This window comes from Anomaloglossus baeobatrachus, chromosome 3 (assembly GCF_048569485.1).
Source record: "Anomaloglossus baeobatrachus isolate aAnoBae1 chromosome 3, aAnoBae1.hap1, whole genome shotgun sequence".
Lineage (NCBI taxonomy): Eukaryota > Metazoa > Chordata > Amphibia > Anura > Aromobatidae > Anomaloglossus > Anomaloglossus baeobatrachus.
This window is the reverse complement of record NC_134355.1, coordinates 435,947,297-435,968,989: the sequence shown is the minus strand read 5'-3', so window position 1 is coordinate 435,968,989 and position 21,693 is coordinate 435,947,297. Positions and strand designations below refer to the sequence as shown.

At 43.5% G+C, this 21,693-nt stretch overlaps 1 long non-coding RNA gene across 1 annotated transcript in view; it reads right to left on the bottom strand.

The window, feature by feature from the left end:
- LOC142295391 (uncharacterized) overlaps positions 1–21,693 on the bottom strand; it is a 50,163-nt gene that overhangs the window by 961 nt on the left and 27,509 nt on the right. Inside the window, exons 2-3 of the long non-coding RNA XR_012751448.1 lie at positions 442–529; positions 189–333 (exon numbers count right to left, since the gene is read on the bottom strand). This is a non-coding gene — a long non-coding RNA (uncharacterized LOC142295391). The remainder of the gene's footprint in view (positions 1–188; positions 334–441; positions 530–21,693) is intronic.

Below are 21,693 nucleotides of genomic sequence, written 5' to 3'. Positions count from 1 at the left end.
CACACTGGACACTATATCAACATTTGAATCTTGAATTGAACTACTATGTGAAGTTATGTTCTTATGCGCTGGCTGGACCCGCTTTGGCCATAAATACGTATTCATCGTGTTATAACCATGTTACATAGATATAAGTACATACACAACAGACCAAATTTAGACGTCAAAGCATTTTTTAAATTACTTACCCCAAGGTGATGAACAGCCATTCTTCAGCAGAGATTGACCTTCTGATTATGTCATTAGAATATAAAATCTGGGTCAAGCAGGGTCACCAGTAGGTCAAAAGCTGGTATTGTGAATCGACAAAAGGAAACTAATTTTTCTGGATATCTGCAAAAAATGGGGAACAAACATTCATATTTGGAACATTGTAAGTTAGAGCTAGAATGCAAAAAAAAAAAAATATTGTTTATAGATTCCATGTCATGTTTAACTTACCTCCTTAAATCCCTGTACAAGACACAGAAATGCCCCCTGTCTTCATGTGCCATTAGGAGGGGATGCACCCATATTTTTTTCCTCTTTCCTATAGCAATATATAAATACATTAATGTCTAACAGAAGAGAGCTTTTAAATCTTATTTGGACAAATACATTAACTGCTGTCTGCGACGATGCAATAGACTTAAAATTGTTACAAGAAGCATATTAAAATAGGGCATGCGTAGACGCATTGCAGGACATTTGATTGGCATTTTCCACTAACACCATGCACTTCCTTTCCAAAATGGAGAATGATAGCAAGGCGTATGAAAAAGGAAATAACATCAGAAGTTTTTTTATTTTTATTTTTTTTCCAACTAGCTGTATGGCATTGCTTTTATGGTTAAAAACAGAGAACAAAACACAGTCAAAACATATGAAAAATGCATGAAACGTGGCAAAAACACATGCGTTTTGTAATCTGTTTTTCCAGCCAGAAATGCATTTTTCTGCCAGAAAGTGTGTTCTTCACTGAAGAAACAAAACTGCAGTGTGCGCATATAGCTTTAGCGCTGCGGATACGCACTAAAAACGCATGTGTGTCTTTTCTGCATCTAATGCAAGTCTATGGAGAGAATTCGCACATAAAACTCAGTGTACCCGCAGGAGAGATTGACATGTGGATGGGGAACACGCACTAGGGCTAAAGTTATTGAATTCAGCAGCTCAAATGAAAGGTTTTTTCACTGACCAAATCAAGTGACGAAAGTTGCACTTTGCACTAGTTTCTATCATGTTCGCCCACTCAAGTCACAAGTATGCAAAAAAAAAAAAATGATCCAAAACAGAACATCGGTATAGTATCAGTTTTTTTTTTCCCTTTTACGGATACATTGCAGTTGTGTAAGGGGAAACTGTAAATGGTATGAGATTTCGCTTATTTTAGTGATGGAGCTCACTCACTTTGCTGCTTCATTGAGGTAGCACTGTAAACACTTCCATTTAAAACGTCCAGCAGGTTTATTAAATACAACTTAGGCTGCTTTCACACTACGTCTTTTTAACATGCGTCCTGAACGTTTTTTTAACGCAAAAACGGATCCAGTGCAAATGCGTTTTCATTTCAATGCATTTGCAATGGACTCGCGTTAACATGTGTTCACCTGCGTTTGCGTGCGTTATAGTGAGGATCCAGCGACTTGCAGTTTTTTAACATCTTTCAAAAACGCTACATGTAGCGTTTTTGAGCTGCGTCCAAATACTGCAAATCGCTGGATCCTGACTAAACAGCACGCAAACGCATGTGAACGCTGGCATGCTGATAGACAGGATCCTGCTTGCTCTACTGAGCATGCCCAGAACCAGTCTCGTGTGATCAGTCCCTCTCTCTCCTACCTCTCTGTCTCTCCCCCTCCCTCTCCTCCACCTGAGAGCTGCGGACACTCGTAACCAAGGTAAATATCGGGTAACCACTTATCTTAGTTACCCGATGTTTACGTTGGTTACGTGTGCAGGGAGCCCGGCTCCTAGCAGCTGCAGACGCTCGTAACCAAAGTAAATATCGGGTATCCAAGCAAGTATACCCGATGTTTACCTTGGTTACGAACCTCCGCAGTTGTAAGAAGCCGGCTCCCAGTCTGGCACGTTTAGTTCCCATCACTCCCGATCACATGACTCCAATGCCCGCCCCTAAACATCCAGTGACAGGATCCTGCAAAGTAACACATGCGTTTGCATGCGTTTTTTGCTGTAAAAGCAGGATCCGCTTTTGCAGCAAAAAAACGTTCAGGACGCATGTTAAAAAGACGTCGTATGAAAGCAGCCTTAAACCGCTCCTGAAAACATAACAGGTAACCTCTTCCGGGCTCACATATACATAACATGCATTTCAGGTCCATCACATTTTCAATACACCCGCAAGGGTTCAGATACAGTTCCAGATATACTTTATCCCAGTGGAGCTCTCTTAGCCTCCACTCACTCTAGTCTATTGAAGCGAACCCTCACCTTCCTCAGCTGGGGCTCCTTCCAGAGGCTTCAAACCTCTATGAGAATTAACACTCTCCACACTGACTCCTGCCAGTGCACACACTCTGAGGCTGCTTCTCACACACTGAACATCACCATGTACCAAACAACCTGTCTCGATTTTAGAACATGTGACACCCATGGGAGGGGTATGTAGGTGGCCAGACCCACTCATCTCTCCAGCCATCTGTAATCCCTGGCCCTATGAATACTATGATAAAACCCTGTGGCACTACAACTACCAGCACAGACTTCCAGGAAAACGCCACTTTTGTGGTACATATTGTCCATTTACAATAAGGCCGGTCGCCATCTTACATAAGTCATGTAAATTATTACTAGCTATAAGAAACTGATTGCACATGAATGATACAGTGGGTACGGAAAGTATTCAGACCCCTTTAAATTTTTCACTCTTTGTTTCATTGAAGCCATTTGGTAAATTCAAAAAAGTTCATTTTTTTCCCTCATTAATGTACACTCTGCACCTGATCTTGACAGAAAAAAAACAGAAATGTAGAAATTTTTGCAAATTCATTAAACAAGAAAAACAAATATCACATGTTCATAAGTATTCAGATCCTTTGCTCAGTATTGAGTAGAAGCACCCTTTTGAGCTAGTACAGCCATGAGTCTTCTTGGGAATGATGTAACAAGTTTTTCACACCTGGATTTGGGGATCCTCTGCCATTATTCCTTGCAGAGCCTCTCCAGTTCCGTCAGGTTGGATTGTGAACGTTGGCGGACAGCCATTTTAAGATCTCTCCACAGATGCTAAATTGGGTTTAGGTCAGGGCTCTGGCTGGGCCAGTCAAGAATGGTCAAAGAGTTGTTCTACAGCCACTCCTTTGTTATTTTAGTTCTGTGCTTAGGGTCATTGTCTTGTTGGAAGGTGAACCTTTCGCCAAGTCTTAGGTCCAGAGCATTCTGGAAGAGGCTTTCTTCCAGGATATCTCTGTACTTGGCTGCATTCATCTTTCTTCAATTGCAACCAGTCATCCTGTCCCTGCAGCTGAAAAACACTCCCATTAGCATGATACTGCTGCCACCATATTTCACTGTTGGGATTGTATTGGGCAGGTGATGAGCAGTGCCTGGTTTTCTCCACACATATCACTTAGAATTATTACCAAAAAGTTCTATCTTCATCTAATCAGACCAGAGAATCTTATTTCTCATAGTCTGGGAGTCCTTCATGTGTATTTTTTGCAAACTCTATGCAGGCTTTCATATGTCTTGCACTGAGGAGAGGCTTCAGTCTTGCCACTCTGCCATAAAGGCCTGACTGGTGGAGGGCTGCAATGATGGTTGACTTTGTGAAACTTTCTCCCATCTCCCTACTAAATCTCGAGTGCTCTTGGGGTTCTTCTTTACCTCTCTCACCAAGGCTCTTCTCTAACGATTGATCAGTTTGGCTGGATGAATGCTGGTGGTCCCATATTTCTTCTATTTAAGGATTATGGAGGCCACTGTGCTCTTAGGAACCTTGAGTACTGCAGAAATTCTTTTGTAACCTTGGCTAGATCTGCACCTTGCCACAATTATGTCTGTGAGCCCCTTGTCAGTTCCTTTGACCTCATGATTCTCATTTGGTCTGACATGTATTGTGAGCTGTGAGGTCTTATAGAGACAGGAGTGTGCCTTTCCAAATTAAGTCCTATCAGTTTAATTAAACACAGCTGGACTCCGGTGAAGGAGTAGAACCATCTCAAGGAGGATCATAAGGAAATGGACACTAGTGAGTGGAAGGAGATCCAGCACTCGTCCAGATAAAATCAATTTTCTTTATTTCAAAATTTCATTAAAAAACATGGCCCAAAATAAAACGTACTGGCACCAATACACACTGCTAATGAAAAATGGACAGTATATGACTTAAATATGAGAGTCTGAACAAAGGGTCAAAACCCAAATGGCAAAAACAATTCACATGTCAATTGTTTTTGCCATTTGGGTTTTGCACTGCAAAGCTGAGTTTTTGACCAAAGTTCTGCAACAAAAAGGCTGCAGTTTGAACTGCATAGTGCGGACAAGAAACCCAAATTCCCATAGACTATGCTTGAAAAGCAGAACACAACCATTTTGGCATTAAATGCTGCAGTTGAAAAAGCAGCAAAAAAGCAGGTAAAAAGCAGGTAAAAAGCAAAGTGCGGACATAGCCTAAAGGTTCTCTCACACTGGTGTATAACACAGACGAGAGCAATGTGAGAAAAAAAAAATATCGCATTGCACTTGGGCCTACCTTAATCAAGGAATGAACAGATCTATCAGACTGAAAGAAAAAAAAAAATTTGCAGATTGCACTCGTCTATCGGACATGACTTCCCAATGCAAGTCAATGGGTGCGAGGAAAAATAAATAAATAAATAAGTAAAAAATGGGTGGCGCACGCATGTCTGTGTGATGTCTGTTTTTTTAATGATACATTGCCACTTTGTAGCATAGAACACTGTATATTGTCATCAAAATGACTGTGGAATAATAGTTGCTGAGCTAAAAAAAACGCTTTACATATGGATGTAATACAGCTGGTAGGTGAGAAAAAAACCCAAAAAACAACAAAAAACGCACACTCACATGACATATGGAACATCAAACGTATTTCACTCAGCCAACTATTCTGAATGAGAGCGGGACCAATTTTATAGACGTCAATGTGAGAGAACCCCAATATGGTAAAACTGATGTAAGCAACCCTATCCTACAAGTGAGATCTTCTCACTGCTATTGCTTACTGACATCACAGTGCTGGGAGAGCTACACTGGAATGACATTACAATGTTCTGGATCTGTCCAACATGTCGAGGAATAATGACCTGATACTTGGGATAGATGCAGAGTGTAGTCATTCTATTCCATTCTGAATGACATGAGAATGCCGTGAGATAAGAACTGCAGTGTTTTCAAATGCAGTGCTTTGGATTTATGCCAGGAGCATTATTCCCGGATGACGGGAATAGATCCATAGCATTGTATATCATGACATCATAGTATGTAAAGATATTATAGCACATTGCAACTCTCCTCCCAGTTAGACACACCAGACACAGCGAAAAAGCCAGTTTTGACATCCTCTGAAGGTGTTTGCTTTTTACCCATTTTTTTTTTCCTCTGTATGACACTGCCTTCTTATGATTGGTCAATGTCATACAGTGAAAAAAGTAAACAGCTCCAGAGAAGAATCTCTGGTAACGGCTCCTTGGTTGAATGAGAAATTTGCATATTAGGTGCCCTAAAATTTATAAGCTAATATCTTCTCAATGGAGCGGACAAATAAGAAAAATAACACTGTTGTTTTTTTTCTGCTCTTCAGCCACTATTCCATGAGTTGGCCAGTTTAAAATGCTCAAACTGGTGAAAGATCATCTTTAAAAAGTGTACAAAGATGGCAGAGCATGAAAAGCAGCTCCGACCCTGGCCACTGCAGTACTCACCCCATGGTGTTTTCATCTGTATTCACTGTTGCTCTTGTTAGTCTTCTGCCGTTTGTGACCTGCTGGTTGCTAGTCTTTCATGGAGCGTGCTAGAGGTCACAAATCAACACAACTCTATAAGAGCCTCGTTCTGGCCTCATTCTGGTTCTCATAGACGTGAGAGCTTGTGATTTAGTTTCTGACTTCAGTCCAGTTGGAAGTTAACGTCACAAAAAGGCGCTGTGGGACAGCAGCGATGCTGAAACAAGCTGAAAACACCAGAAGGCGAGTATAACACAGGGGACTTAGATCTAAATTTAAAGATTTAAAGCACCTCTCAAACAAAATACTGGAGTGGTACTTCAGGAGTCAGCTGCATTAATTAGTGTGACAAGTAAAATTTAGTAGATCTACAAGTAGATTTTTGGTTATTGCTAGTGAATACCATGGTCAGATCATCAATAGAGCTGCACTATCCTGGGTTTAGCCATGCCACAATCCAATAGCGCTGCCGGAATACAAAATGGCTCTGTGGAGTGCACTTGTGGGACGGGTGAAGAGGAGCCCCACATAGACTAAGGGGCACTTTGCACACTACGACATCGCAGCTGCGATGTCAGTGGGGTCAAATCGAAAGTGACGCACATCCGGCGTCGCAGTCGATATCGTAGTGTGTAAATCCTTTTTGATACGATTAACGAACGCAAAAGCGTCGTTATCGTATCATTGGTGTAGGGTCCGGCATTTCCATGAATTGGGAAATACCAATGTTGTTCCTCGTTCCTGCGGCAGCACACATCGCTGTGTGTGAAGCCGCAGGAACGAGGAACATCTCCTACCTGTGTCCTGCAGCTCACGCCGGCTATGCGGAAGGAAGGAGGCGGGCGGGATGTTTACGTCCCGCTCATCTCCGCCCCTCCGCTTCTATTGGCCGCCTGCCGTGTGACGTCGCTATGACGCCGCACGACCCGCCCGCTTAATAAGGAGACAGTTTGCCGGCCAGAGGGACGTCGCAGGGCAGGAGAGTGCATGTGAAGCTGCCGTAGAGATAATGTTCGCTACGGCAGCTATCACCATGATATCGCAGCTGCAACGGGGGCGGGGACTATCGCGCACGGCATCGCAGCATCGGCTTGCGATGTCGTAGTGTGCAAAGTGCCCCTAAGTGAGCAGAGGCAATAAGTAGACCAGGGAGTGTGGCATCATTCAGACCTCAGCATGAAATAAGTAGACCTGGGAGTGTGGCATCATTCAGACCTCAGCATGACATGAACGTTTAGTTACAGCTTTGAGGAAAAACGTGCAGACCAATTATTACTAACTTGTTGGGAGAGGGTAATGCTGTATGCATATGTAGTCAGTGTGTTTTTTTTTTGCTGCACCTGCGACAAAAAAAAAACAACAAAAAAAAAACCAACACAATTTCCATTAATTTTCTGTAATCACAGCAAAAAAACTGTGGTTTTATCACAAATTGTGACTTAATGTGAGTGTTCTCCATAATATGGAATTAGCCATGTACTTCACATAAGATGGCAGAAGTATGAAGTAGCTGAAAGGAGTATAATTAGTATAATGTATGCTTGATTATTAGAATAGAAAACTGAGGAAGATAAATTATACAATATCCACGGTAATATGTAAAACAGATCTCTATTTAAATACAAATTAAATGAAGACCATCTTCTAAAAAGAGCATTGTACAACTACACAATGAGCTTGTGTCACTAATCAGTGGTAGTTTGTGCTTTCCTGGCGGTAATGTCTAATAAGAGCAAAGGTAGCTGATAGCGAGAGATTACCGACAAATGTAGCAAAGGGCGACATACTAAAAATAATACACATATAATACATGCACTATTGGATGTGTTAGTGCTCAGAAATCCCAACAGTAGTCTCATGGTCACATGGTCAATGGTTATTTTGTGGAGTACTTAAGATTGTGCTGTCTCTCCTGACATATGAGATATTTATATTCCCTCTAACAATTCTGGAGCATCTCTTTTTAGAGTTCTGCTTTTATTTTTCCTCGATTATTCCTCCTGGAAATGGATGAATAAACGTCAATCTGGCTGTTCAGGTTGTGTGTCTCTACACTGTTAGGGGTACTTTGCACGTTGCAACATCGCTACTGCGATATCGTCAGGGTCAAATCGAAAGTGACGCACATGCGGCGCCGGTAATGACGTCGCAACGTGTAAAGCCTAGATGCGCCGATAAACGATCGCAAAAACGTCGTAAATCTGTGATCTGTGTAGCGTCGGTCATTTCCATAATGTCGCACTAACAGGAGATACGATTTTGTTCCTCGTTCCTGCGGCAGCACACATCGCTGTGTATGAAGCTGCAGGAGCGAGGAACATCTCCTTACCTGCCTCCACCGGCTATGTGGAAGGAAGGAGGTGGGCGGGATGTTTACGTCCCGCTCATCTCCGCTTCTATTGGCCGCCTGCCGTGTGACGTCGCTGTGACACCGCACGACCCGCCCACTGAGGAAGGAGGCGGGTCGCCAGCTAGAGCGACGTCGCAGGGCAGGTGTGTGTGAAGCTGCCATAGCGATAATGTTCGCTACGGCAGCTATCACAAGATATCTCATGTGCGACGGGGTCGGGTACTATCGCGCTCGGCATCGCTAGCATCGGCTAGTGATGTCGCAGCGTGCAAAGTACCCCTTAGTACTAACTGCAGATCATGGATCGCGTAGGCACAGACTAGCAACTGGTTACATTCAGCGGCGGGTTTATTCATATATTTCCAGGCGGAATTACAGATGGATGTCAAAATGCAGAGTTTTATCTAGATTTATCTAGAAATCTTATATTATGGATAATTCAATTATTTACTAAGTCTGATTCCTCAAAAGATCTTTTATACCTAAGCCTATGTGCACATGTTGAGTATTTGGTGATATTTTTACCTCCGTATTTGTAAGCCAAAACCGAAGGCCCACAAACATGGTAAAACCGATGCCGTTTTAGGCTGGTGAGTTTCTGATGTTGCAAAATTTCTGCACCTATTATGTAAATTAGGTTACTTGCATTTTTTCATTGTTTTTGTGGGCGTTTTTTTTACTTGTTTTTTTTATGTTTTATTGCGTTTTTGACACTGTTTTTTTGCCTCTCTTTGGTGTCATGCTTTAACCGCTTCTTGACCTTTCATGTAACTTTACCTCATGGTCAAGTTAGGCCTCTTTCACGCATCAGTTTTTTGCCATCAGGCACAATCCGGCGAATTGCGGATAAAACGGATCCGGCGTCTGATTCGTTTTTTTCCTCATAGATTTGTATTCGCGCCAGATTGTGCTGCATGGCTTAGCGTTTTATCCGGCGTGTGTCAGATCCGGCAAAAATTGTCTGTGCGGCCACCGGGATCAATGACCAAAGGAACGTTTTTTGGGACCGGCGAAAAAACGGAAGGCGCCGGACCCGTCGTCATCCGGAATCAGGCAGCGGATTTGTTGTTTGTTTTTGTGCCTGCCCAGTCGTTGTGTAAATTCACTTCTGGTAAAAAAGAAAAAAAAAAAAAAAGAAGCTCTCTCTCTCTGTCGGTTTCTCTCTCTTTCGAAGTCGGTCTCTCTCTCTCTGTCGGTCTCTTTCTCTCTCTCTCTCTGTCAATGTCGGTCTTTCACTCTCACCCCCTCTCTCATACTCATCGATCACCGGCACTGCACAGCTGTCACACTGCTCCGGCGGCTTCTCCTGCTTTTGAAAATGCCGGCCGCTCATTATTCCATCTCATATTCACTGATTCTCCAGCCCACCAGCACCTATAATTGGTTGCAGTCAGATGCGCCCCCACGCTGAGTGACAGCAGTTTTGATGCAATCAATCACAGCCGCCGGTGGGTATATTGTGCAGTAAAATAAATAGATAATTTAAAAAAAAAAAAAAAAAAAAAAAAAAAAGGTGTGCGTTCCCCCCCCAATTTTGATACCAGCCAAGGTAAAGCCACACGGCTGGGCAGCCCTCCAGCCTTAAAATATGAGCCAGCAGCCGCCCGGAAATGCCGCATCCATTAGATTGGATTAGATTAGATTCTACCCGGCTCATCCTGATTGCCCTGATGTGGTGGCAATCGGGGTAATAAGGAGTTAATAGCATCCCATAACTGCCACTAAGTCCTAACTTTGTGATGGCAGGTGTCTATGAGACACCCCCATCACTAAATTGTAGTGAAAGTAAATAAAACAAACACCGAAAAATCCTTTATTTGAAATAAAAGACAAAAAAACACCCTCTTTCACCACTTTATTAATCCCCAAATACCTCCCTCCAGGTCTGGCGTAATCCACACGAGGTCCCACGACGCGTTCAGCTCTGCTCGTTGTGAGCTCCACGGAGCAAGTGAAGTGAGTCGCGCTGTCAGAGGTGACATCACTCAGGTTACCCGAGGCCACTGCTACAACGGATCAGTTTTTTAACGGATCCGTCCCATCAGCGTTGCCACAATCTGCGACGCATCCGTCGCATCAGGCACAAACCGAATTGTGCCTGATGGCCAAAAACTGATGTGTGAAAGTAGCCTTAAGGATTTGTCTAGACAAAAAAATTGACAGCACTCCTAAAACTGCAATGGGAACAGCTGCATAACTGAACATGACATAAAATTACAAAAATGAGACAGTTGCACTCTGAAATGCTAAAGCATGAAAACCATGAATGTAAGAATATAGATATGCATTACTGCTTAGGAAAATGTAAGAAAAATGAGATATTTAGCATACAAAAATGGCCATTTTTATATCTGCCCAATGGCCACGTCACGGCATATCTCGCAACTGGTTACCTACGTAATACTGAAGCCTCTCTCTGGGTCTCTAGTTTTCTGTATACTAAATATCTCATTTTTTTCTTACATAATCCTTAGCAGTAATGCATTTCTATATTCTTACATTCATGGTTTTAATGCTTTAGCATTTCAGAGTGCAAACTGTCTCTTTTTTTTGTATGTTAAGGATTTGTCACCTATTACGTAAACTTATAACATGGTGAGCGCATGGGCCAAAAGCTGTGAACGCGTGATCCCCACTGAAAGCTCGCGTAGCTTATGGCAGAGCTCTGGCTGTCACAGCCAGGCACAGTCTCCACGCCGCCCTTGGCTGTTTAACCCCTAAATGCTGCAATCAATAGCGATTGCAGCATATAAGGCTGGGATAGGGAAAGTGCTCCCTCTCTGACGTGATCCGGTCCGATCGTTGCTATGGAAACCTGAGGTAGCTGGCATTCACAGGAGACTCGTGATGGCAGAGACTGACAACAGCATTTATCATGTTAACAGCCATGTGCAGATCTCCACTCTACCCATGACTGTTAGGCTTGTTTCACACGTCAGTGAATAACAGACATGATTCATGGCACATGTATGTTCTCCATGTGTTATCTCTGATCTGTGATAGCACAATGTACAGTACAGACCAAAAGTTTGGACACACCTCCTCATTTAAAGAGTTTTCTTTATTTTTATGACTGAAAATTGTAGATTCACAATGAAGGCATCAAAACTATGAATTAACACACGTGGAATGAAATACTTAAGGGTGCTGCACACGCTGCGACATTGCTAGCGGTAGCTAGCGATGTCGTGCGCGATAGCACCCGCCCCCGTTGTTCGTGCGACATTTGGTGATCACTGCAGTAGCGAACATTATCGCTACGGCAGCGTTACACGCACATACCTTTTCAGCGACGTCGCTGTGACCGCCGATCAATCCCTCCTTCAAGGGGGAGATGCGTTCGGCGTTATAGCAACGTCACTGCGGCGTCACTAAGCGTTCGCTCAATAGCAGAGGAGGGGAAGAGATGAGCGGCTGGAACATGCCGCCCAACCTCCTCTCTTCCTCATTGCCGGTGGACGCAGGTAAGGAGATGTTCGTCATTCCTGCGGTGTCACAAATAGTGATGTGTGATGCCGCAAGAACGACGAACAACCAGCGGCATGCACCACCAACGATATTATGAAAAGGAGCCAAGTGTCAACGATCAACGATTTTTGACGCTTTTGCGATCGTTGATTGTTCCTTGGTGTCACACGCTGCGATGTCGCTAACGGCGCCGGATGTGCATCACTAACGACATGACCCCGACGATATATCGTTAGCAATGTCACAGCGTGTAAAGCACCATTTAACAAAAAAAGTGTGAAACAACTGAAAATATGTGTTATATTCTAGGTTCTTCAAGGTAGCCACCTTTTAACTTTGATTACTGCTTTGCACACTCTTGGCAGTCTCTTGATTAGCTTCAAGAGGTAGTCACCAGAAATGGTCTTCCAACAGTCTTGAAGGAGTTCCCAGAGATGCTTAGCACTTGTTGGCCCTTTTACCTTCACTCTGCGGTCCAGCTCACCCCAAACCATCATGATTGGGTTCAGGTCTGGTGACTGTGGAGGCCAGGTCATCTGACGTAGCACCCCATCACTCTCCTTCTTAGTCAAATAGCCCTTAGACAGCCTGGAGGTGTGTTTGGGGTCATTGTCCTGCTGAAAAATAAAATGATGGTCCAACTAAACGCAAACTGGATGGCATAGCATGCGGCTGCAAGATGCTGTGGTAGCCATGCTGGTTCAGTATGCCTTCAATTTTTAATAAATCCCCAACAGTGTCACCAGCAAAGCACCCCCACACCATCACACCTCCTCCTCCATGCTTCACAGTGGGAACCAGGCATGTAGAGTCCATCCGTTCACCTTTTCTGCCTCGCACAAAGACACGGTGGTTGGATCCAAAGATCTCAAATTTAGACTCATCAGACCAAAGCACAGATTTCCACTGGTCTAATGTCCATTCCTTGTGTTCTTTAGCCCAAACAAGTCTATTCTGCTTGTTGCCTGTCCTTAGCAGTGGTTTCCTAGCAGCTATTTTACCATGAAGGCTTACTGCACAAAGTCTCCTCTTAACAGTTGTTCTAGAGATGTGTCTGCTGCTAGAACTCTGTGTGGCATTGACCTGGTCTCTAATCTGAGCTGCTGTTAACCTGCAATTTCTGAGGCTGGTGACTCGGATAAACTTATCCTCCACAGCAGAGGTGACTCTTGGTCTTCCTTTCCTGGGAAGGTCCTCATGTGAGCCAGTTTCTTTGTAGCGTTTGATGGGTTTGCCACTGCACTTGGGGACACTTTCAAAGTTTTCCCAATTTTTTGAACTGACTGACCTTCATTTCTTAAAGTAATGATAGCCACTCATTTTTCTTTACTTAGAAATTGTATTATGGCAAGAAAAAAAGCAGCTAACAGTCTATTCAGTAGGACTATCAGTTGTGTATCCACCAGACTTCTGCACAACACAACTGATGGTCCCAACCCCATTTATAAAGGCAAGAAATCCCATTTATTAAGCCCGACATGGCACACCTGTGAAGTGAAAACCATTTCCGGTGACTACCTCTTGAAGCTCATCAAGAGAATGCCAAGAGTATGCAAAGCAGTAATCAATGCAAAAGGTGGCTACTTTGAAGAACCTATAATATAAGACATATTTTCAGTTGTTTTACACTTTTTTGTTACGTATTTCATTCTACATGTGTTAATTCAAAGTTTTGATGCATTCAATGTGAATCTACAATTTTCAGAGTCATTAAAATAAAGAAAACTCTTTGAATGAGAAGGTGTGTCCAAACTTTTGGTCTGTACTGTAGATCAGGGAATTATACTCACCTGTACCCGCTCCTGCTGTCCATGGTGCCGATCTCTCCCGCGATGCTGTCTCCGGCTGCTACTGTCTCACCTCTGCTACTTTCGGGTCGGCTGTGCAGTGCATATGCATGAGAATAATTAGCCGGCCTGGAAGTATGAGAGAGCAGCAGCTGAAGAGAACGTCACTGGAGACGGGTGAGTTTAAAAAGCTTTTTATTTTCAATGTATGTGTTTTTCTGGTATGAATTTCACGGATCACACCATAGTGTGGTCCATGGGACATTAGTGATGCCAGAAAAAAATGGACAAGTCTCTGTGCGGAAATCACAGACACGCGTATACGCCGCACGAAGACATGGTCAGTGAAAAATCACTGATGTGTGTGCAAACCCATTGATTTTAATGCGTCTGTGTATGTTTGTGATTCTGGTCTGTATAAAAAGTGTCACATACGTACCAGAATCACTGACATGTGAAAGAGGACTTAGAGGCAGATGATGGCTGAATAATTCAGCCACCATCTGCCAGGAAAGATGAGGGCTTGGCATGTGAGCCTGAATCAAAGGCAGTGACATGACATAAGTTTACGTCATATGTCGCGTAGGGGTTAATGGCCTAGATTTACTTTTGGTTAATTAAAATTTTGTAGTTTAATCTTTAGCTTTGCTCCTAAGACTTTCATTGGAATACTCAATATTGCAACATGGTCTTGAATTAATTTTGCTTTAAATTTTTCTTTTTTTTTTTAGGTGTGCAAAATAACAAATCTTGTTTGCAATCAATGACCCACATTTCAGTGAGTATTTACTAATTTGGTATCCCATGTTGATTCTGAAAGGAAAAAGTAAAGTTTTCGGACAAATCTGTTAGGGGTGTACTAATTTATTCTGATAACTTTATTTATAATACATTTTTTATCCATGCTTTATGGATTGAAATATGATGCTAATGTATGGCTGGCTATCCACAATTCAGTTTACCAATAGAAAATAATAGCAATAAAGGCAAACACTGATGGAACATTGCTGCACCCTGATTCATTATATGTCCATTTCCTGGATCTGTATTGTCAAACAACACATTCAAGTAAAACAGGACTAAGACCACCTTCAAATGGCAGTAGTTTGGTTACTATTTTACATCAGTAATCGTAAATCAAAATCTGTAGGGAAACAAACACAAATAAAGCGTCTAAGGGGTGCTTCACACACAGCGAGCTCGCTGCTGAGATCGCTGCTGAGTCACGCTTTTTGTGACGCAGCAGTGACCTCATTAGCGATCTCGCTGTGTGTGACACTGAGCAGCGATCTGGCCCCTGCTGCGAGATCGCTGCTCGTTACACACAGCCCTGGTTCGTTTTCTTCAAAGGCGCTCTCACTGTGACACACAGATCGCTGTGTGTGACAGCGAGAGAGCGACGAAATGAAGCGAGCAGGGAGCAGGAGCCGGCATCTGGCAGCTGCGGTAAGCTGTAACCAAGATAAACATCGGGTAACCAAGGTGGTTACCCGATATTTACCTTAGTTACCAGCCTCCGCAGCTCTCACGCTGCCTGTGCTGCCGGCTCCGGCTCTCTGCACATGTAGCTGCTGTACACATCGGGTTAATTAACCCGATGTGTACTGTAGCTAGGAGAGCAAGGAGCCAGCGCTAAGCAGTGTGCGCGGCTCCCTGCTCTCTGCACATGTAGCTGCATTACACATCGGGTTAATTAACCCGATGTGTACTGTAGCTAGGAGAGCAAGGAGCCAGCGCTAAGCTAAGCGGTGTGCGCTGGTAACTAATGTAAACATCGGGTAACCATACCCGATGTTTACCTTAGTTACCAGTGTCCGCAGCTTCCAGACGCCGGCTCCGTGCAAGCGCAGCGTCGCTTGCACGTCGCTGCTGGCTGGGGGCTGGTCACTGGTGAGATCTGCCTGTTTGACAGCTCACCAGCGACCATGTAGCGATGCAGCAGCGATCCTGACCAGGTCAGATCGCTGGTCGGATCGCTGCTGCATCGCTAAAGTGTGAAGGCACCCTAAAAGAAAGATATCTACTTCTTTTGTTTATGTTGCACTCCTGGTTTTGGCTCACAAATACTGATACAAAATACTAAACAAAGTCCTCTGATGTGGAAGTGGTGAACCACACAAGCCAACATTCACTATTTGTCTATTTTGTGTTGGCAGCAATTTTTAGAGTATATGCATACAACTGATTCATCCATGCTATTACTTAAGGGGGCTTTACACGCTACAATATCGCTAATGCGGAGTCGTTGGGGTCATGGAATTTGTGACGCACATCCGGCCGCATTAGCGATGTTGTTGCGTGTGACACCGATGAGCGATTTTGAATTGTCGCAAAAACGTGCAAAATCGCTCATCGGTGACATGGGGGTCCATTCTCCATTATCGTTACTGCAGCAGTAATGAAGTTGTTCCTCGTTGCTGCAGCAGCACATATCGCTATGTGTGACACCGCAGGAACGAGGAAGCTCTCCTTACCTGCCTCCCGGCCGCTATGAGGAAGGAGGTGGGCGGGATGTTACGTCCCGCTCATCTCCGCCCCTCCACTTCTATTGGGCGGCCGCTCAGTGACGTCGCTGTGACGCCGCACGGACCGCCCCCTTAGAAAGGAGGCGGTTCACCGATCACAGCGACGTCGCCAGGCAGGTAAGTATGTGTGACAGGTCTGGGCGATGTTGTGCGGCACGGGCAGCGATTTGCCCGTGTCGCACAACAGATGAGGGCGGGTACCCACACTAGCGATATCGGGACCGATATCGCAGCGTGTAAAGCCTGCTTTAGTTTAGAATTGTGGAGTGAAAAGCTTTGACAAGTGGCATCATTTTGGTACAACCAGCATCTGTGCTAAAATTATGAGGCTTTTGATGTTTTCACATCATTTTTGTCTAGATCTGATAATGCGGGCAGATGGGACATGACATTCATGACGAGCGATACCACAACTCTAAGGGTATGTGCGCACGTTGCTTTTTACCTGCTTTTTTGCTGCTTTTTCTTCTGCGCTGTTTAATGCCAAAATGGATGTGTTCTTCTATTCAAGCAAAGTCTATGGGAATTTGGGTTTCTTGTTCACACTATGTTGTTCAAAATGCTGCCTTTTTGTGGCAGAACTTTGGTCAAAAACTCAGCTTTGCAGTGCAAAACCCAAATGGCAAAAACAATTGACATGTTGCTTCTTTGAAAAGCTGAGTTTTTGACCAAAGTTCTGCCACAAAAAGGCAGCATTTTGAACAACATAGTGTGAACAAGAAACCCAAATTCCCATAGACTTTGCTTGAATAGAAGAACACATCCATTTTGGCATTAAACAGCGCAGAAGAAAAAGCAGCAAAAAAGCAGGTAAAAAGCAGGTAAAAAGCAACGTGCGCACATACCCTTACTCCAGAATCCAGAAGGGAGCATAGACAGCACAGAGAGGGGAATACCTGCTTTTCATTCTCTTTCTAACTTAGAGACAAGCTGCAGTAACATGGAGGACATTATATAGCCGAGCAGAGCTGTCTGAATCTGAACTGAGCTCTGATGTTAGGTAAAATACTTTTTACAGAGCTCTGCACAATGTTTTTTTGTCTGTTCCCTTCAAAACTGCAGCAAGCAGCTCAGTGATACATCATTTGAATCAGGGTCTTGTCACCTACTTCATGCTCTCAGATGGGGTAGTAAAAGCCTGGTAATAGATTCCCTTTAAGTGAATGAAATACCGCTTATCTATATGGTTCACATTTAGCTGGAATTTAATAAACAGTACGGAAAAACCATTATATTTGGAGTGATCTTTTTCTTCAAACACTGTTTTCCTTTCCTCTTTGCAGAGGTCTCTGAGATGCCATCTATTATTACACTTAGGGTACTTTCACACTTGCGTTAATTTCCTTCCGCCCTTTTGGAAAACAGCGGAATCTGTTAACGGATTCCGCTGTTTTCCATAGACTTGTATGGATGATGAATTGTGCCAAAAGTAACTGCGTTGCTTCTGCTGGCCGACACTGCGTTGCTTCCGCTGGGTGGAAGGAACGCAGCATGTAACGTTTTTTTGAGCGGCGGAATCCTTGATTCTTCACTGCACATGCTCATTTTTTTTTAAAATCACAGAAACTTTAGTGTCTCGGTGGCCGAACGTTCAGCTGAGCGCCGGGCAGCCGGCTTTTGAGAGCGCTCAGCTGATCGCCGGGCAGCCGGTTATTGAGAGCGCTCAGCTGATCGCCGGGCAGCCGGTTATTGAGAGCGCTCAGCTGAGTGGCCGGCAGCCGGCTTTTGAGAGCGCTCAGCTGAGCGGCCGGCAGCCGGCTTTTGAGAGCGCTCAGCTGAGCGGCCGGCAGCCGGCTTTTGAGAGCGCTCAGCTGAGCGGGCGGCTTTTGAGAGCGCTCAGCTGAGCGGCCGGCAGTCGGCTTTTGAGAGCGCTCAGTTGAGCGGCCGGCAGTCGGCTTTTGAGAGCGCTCAGTTGAGCGGCCGGCAGCCGGGTGATCAGCTGATCATTCACAATATTCTGCTGCTGGTAAAACTATAAAGAAAAAAGAAGAGGAAAAAAAAAAAAGCTTTCCGTTGTTTTGTACGATCCGTTGTGCCACTATATGCAACGCATCCGTCACACAATGCAATGCAACGGATGCCGTTTAACGCAAGTGTGAAACTAGCCTTAATTTGTTTGTGTTGTCACACTCCTCATTGTTCAAACATGGCTACATGATAAACCAGGGTGTTGTACAAAATGTCAGTATTTCTGCGGCAACTATGGTGGCTAGTGTGAAAAACTGCTCTGACATTTCAACAACTTTTTTTTACTGCCTTTACACAAACTCTAAGCCATAACATTTGTATTTTTCCATTGATAGAACTCTGTGTTGTATTTTTTTAATTGCATCATTTTGGAGTAAATGCGGCTTTTTAATGACTTTTTATACATTTTATCACTAACAAGGTTATTAAAAAAAAACACAATTCTGGAGATACTTTTTTTATGTTCCCTCAGATTTTTGTCATTACAGATATGGTGATACTAATTCTTTAAAATTTGTTTTCCAGTGATTGAATTATTGCTTTGGGTTATAGCTGTCCTTTTTAGGCTGGGGCCACACAAATATTATTGTGAATGCATTGCATGACACTGGGCTCCTGCTCTACTGCAAGTGTAAGCCAAGGGTCATGCTGCTGTGAGGCGATCGGAACAGAGCTGCAGAGGGATTAATCTCCCTATCACCTCCATTGTCACCTAATACGATTATCGCACTGGACTCTGCTGTCATGCGTGTGCAGTGTGATGTTTCTATCACACCGATAGACTTGTATGGGTGCAAGTGAAAACAAATCTGATTCCACCCGCAGCATGCTGAGATTGTTTTCTCTGTCCGATTAGGGCTGTGAAACAAAAAAAAAAAAGATATATCGCACATGGGAGCGACCCCATAACCCCATAGAGTAACACTGGTCCGAGTGGAATGTGATTTTTTTTTTATCACATTCCACTCGCTCAGTTCTACTCGCCGTGTCCTTAGCCTTAGGCCTGTTTCACACGTCAGTGATTATGGTACATATGTGACAGTTTTTATACGTACCAGAATCACTGACATATGCAGACCCATTATAATCAATGGGTCTGCGCACACATCAGTGATTTTTCACTGACTGTGTCTCCGTGCGGCGTACATGAGTGTCCATGATTTCCGCACGGAGACATGTCCGTTTTTTTCTGGCATCACAAATGTCCCACTAACCACACTATGGTGTGATCCGTGAAACGCATACCAGAAAAACACATACATTGAAAATAAAAAGCTTTTTAAACTCACCTGTCTTCAGCTACTTCCAGCTTCCAGGCTAATTATTCTCATGCTTATGCACTGAACAGACGACCTTGAAGTAGCTGCAGAGGTGAGACAGCGACAGCCGGAGCCAACATTGAGAGAGAGATCAGCTCCATGGACAGGTGAGTATAATTGCCTGATCTGCGTGTGCTATGACTGATCACGAATCACAGATAACACATGAAGAACATATACGTGTGCCGTGAATCAAGTCTGTGTTATTCACTGACGTGTAAAACAGGCCTAACAGCCATGGGTGGAGCGGAGATCTGCACATGGCTGGTAACATGATAAATGCTGCTGTCAGTCTCTGTCATCACGAGTCTCCTGTGAACGCCAGCTACCTCATGTTGCCATGTCAACGATCGGACCAGATCACGTCGGAGAGGGAGCACTTTCCCTATCCCAGCCTAAGGGCTGCTTCTCACTTGCGAGTTTCTCACAGTAGAGCAATGCGAGAAAATCTCGCATTGGAATCGGACACATGTTAGTGAATGATTCAGCTCTCATCTGCGATTTTTTTTTTTTTTTCTCAGTCCAAATCGGCCTGAGAAAAAAAATTGCAGCATGCTGCTTTTTTGCGAGTTTCTACTGCGAGTCTCTCCAATGCAAGTCTATGGGAGCATGTAAAAAATCGGATGTCACGGGACGGAACTCACACCATCCTAGTGACATCCGATTTTCTACATTTCTGGCATGTTTCCTAAAACACTGGAAACGAGTGATGTCTCACAATGTCTGTCAATCACTATTCTCTGTCCTCAGTGACAGCTCAGCTGATCGCGCTACTCACCTCAGTTGCTGTGTGGAGCTGACAGGAGCGGCGGTGTCTTCTGCAGCTCCGGTCACCTTCATGCAGCAGAGCTGGAAGTGACGCTGGACCATCCTGGATTACGCCGGACATGGAGGGCTTTTTGGGGCTTATTAAATTGGTGAACCAGGGAATTTGTTAGTGTTTTTTATTCCTAATGATTTTTTCAGGTGTGTGTGTTTATTTATGGAAGGTATCTCATGGAGACGCCTGACATGATTAATCTAGGATTTAGTGGCAGCTATGGGCTGCCATTAACTCATTACCCCGATTTGCCAACGCACCAGGGCAAATCGGGAAGAGCCGGGTACAGTCCCAGAACTAAATGCAAAAAGAGGAAAGGATCCGGCACAAACTCCTCTGGATAAAATGTCAAAGCTTTATTAGCAAATATTAAAAAGGTTCCATCCGTGTAAACAAAAGGAGGGAGTTATCCCATGGAAACTTTACGCGTTTCGGACTTCCATATTAAAAGCAAAGAGTCCTTAATCATAAGTAATCCATGTACACCACACAGCTACTAAAATAGACTAAGGGTATGTGCGCACGTTGCTTTTTACCTGCTTTTTACCTGCTTTTTTGCTGCTTTTTCTTCTGCGCTGTTTAATGCCAAAATGGATGTGTTCTTCTATTCAAGCAAAGTCTATGGGAATTTGGGTTTCTTGTTCACACTATGTTGTTCAAAATGCTGCCTTTTTGTGGCAGAACTTTGGTCAAAAACTCAGCTTTGCAGTGCAAAACCCAAATGGCAAAAACAATTGACATGTTGCTTCTTTGCAAAGCTGAGTTTTTGACCAAAGTTCTGCCACAAAAAGGCAGCATTTTGAACAACATAGTGTGAACAAGAAACCCAAATTCCCATAGACTTTGCTTGAATAGAAGAACACATCCATTTTGGCATTAAACAGCGCAGAAGAAAAAGCAGCAAAAAAGCCGGTAAAAAGCAGGTAAAAAGCAACGTGCGCACATACCCTAACTCACTATGTGGACACAGAAGGAAAGCTGGCCATCACTAATTGCAAGCAACTGGCAGTGGGTGTAAACCTTCATACATAATTGCAATAGGATGAACTAGCAAGACTATATGTGGTTAAAGGCTAAATAAAAATATATACATATCAACTTAACACAACTAAATACATCAATAATAATGAAAAAAGTCATTAATCCAACCGTCCAGACCCCCAAAAAACACATAAATATGTCAGTGAATATACAAATGTATACATGAGTGAACAATCAGGTATAAAGACAGCTTATATTAAATCTCATCATCAGGTGGGCAAGAGTCCTAATGAAAATGCATGTGTATATCAGAAAAGGAGAATTCCCAAATGTAAGCACATAACCTCCAATATATTCATAGATTATATGAAAAAACGTATATAAAAGAATTTTATTATTCTTTATTTTTTTATTTCTTTATTATAATTCTTTTATTTTTTCTTTATCTATACATATATCTCTGTGCGTGTATATAAACAAATGATTGTTCACTAAAGAGAGGAATATTCATCCCAGGACACAAATTGATCTCAAATCACATGCATTTTCATCTATATATCATGCTC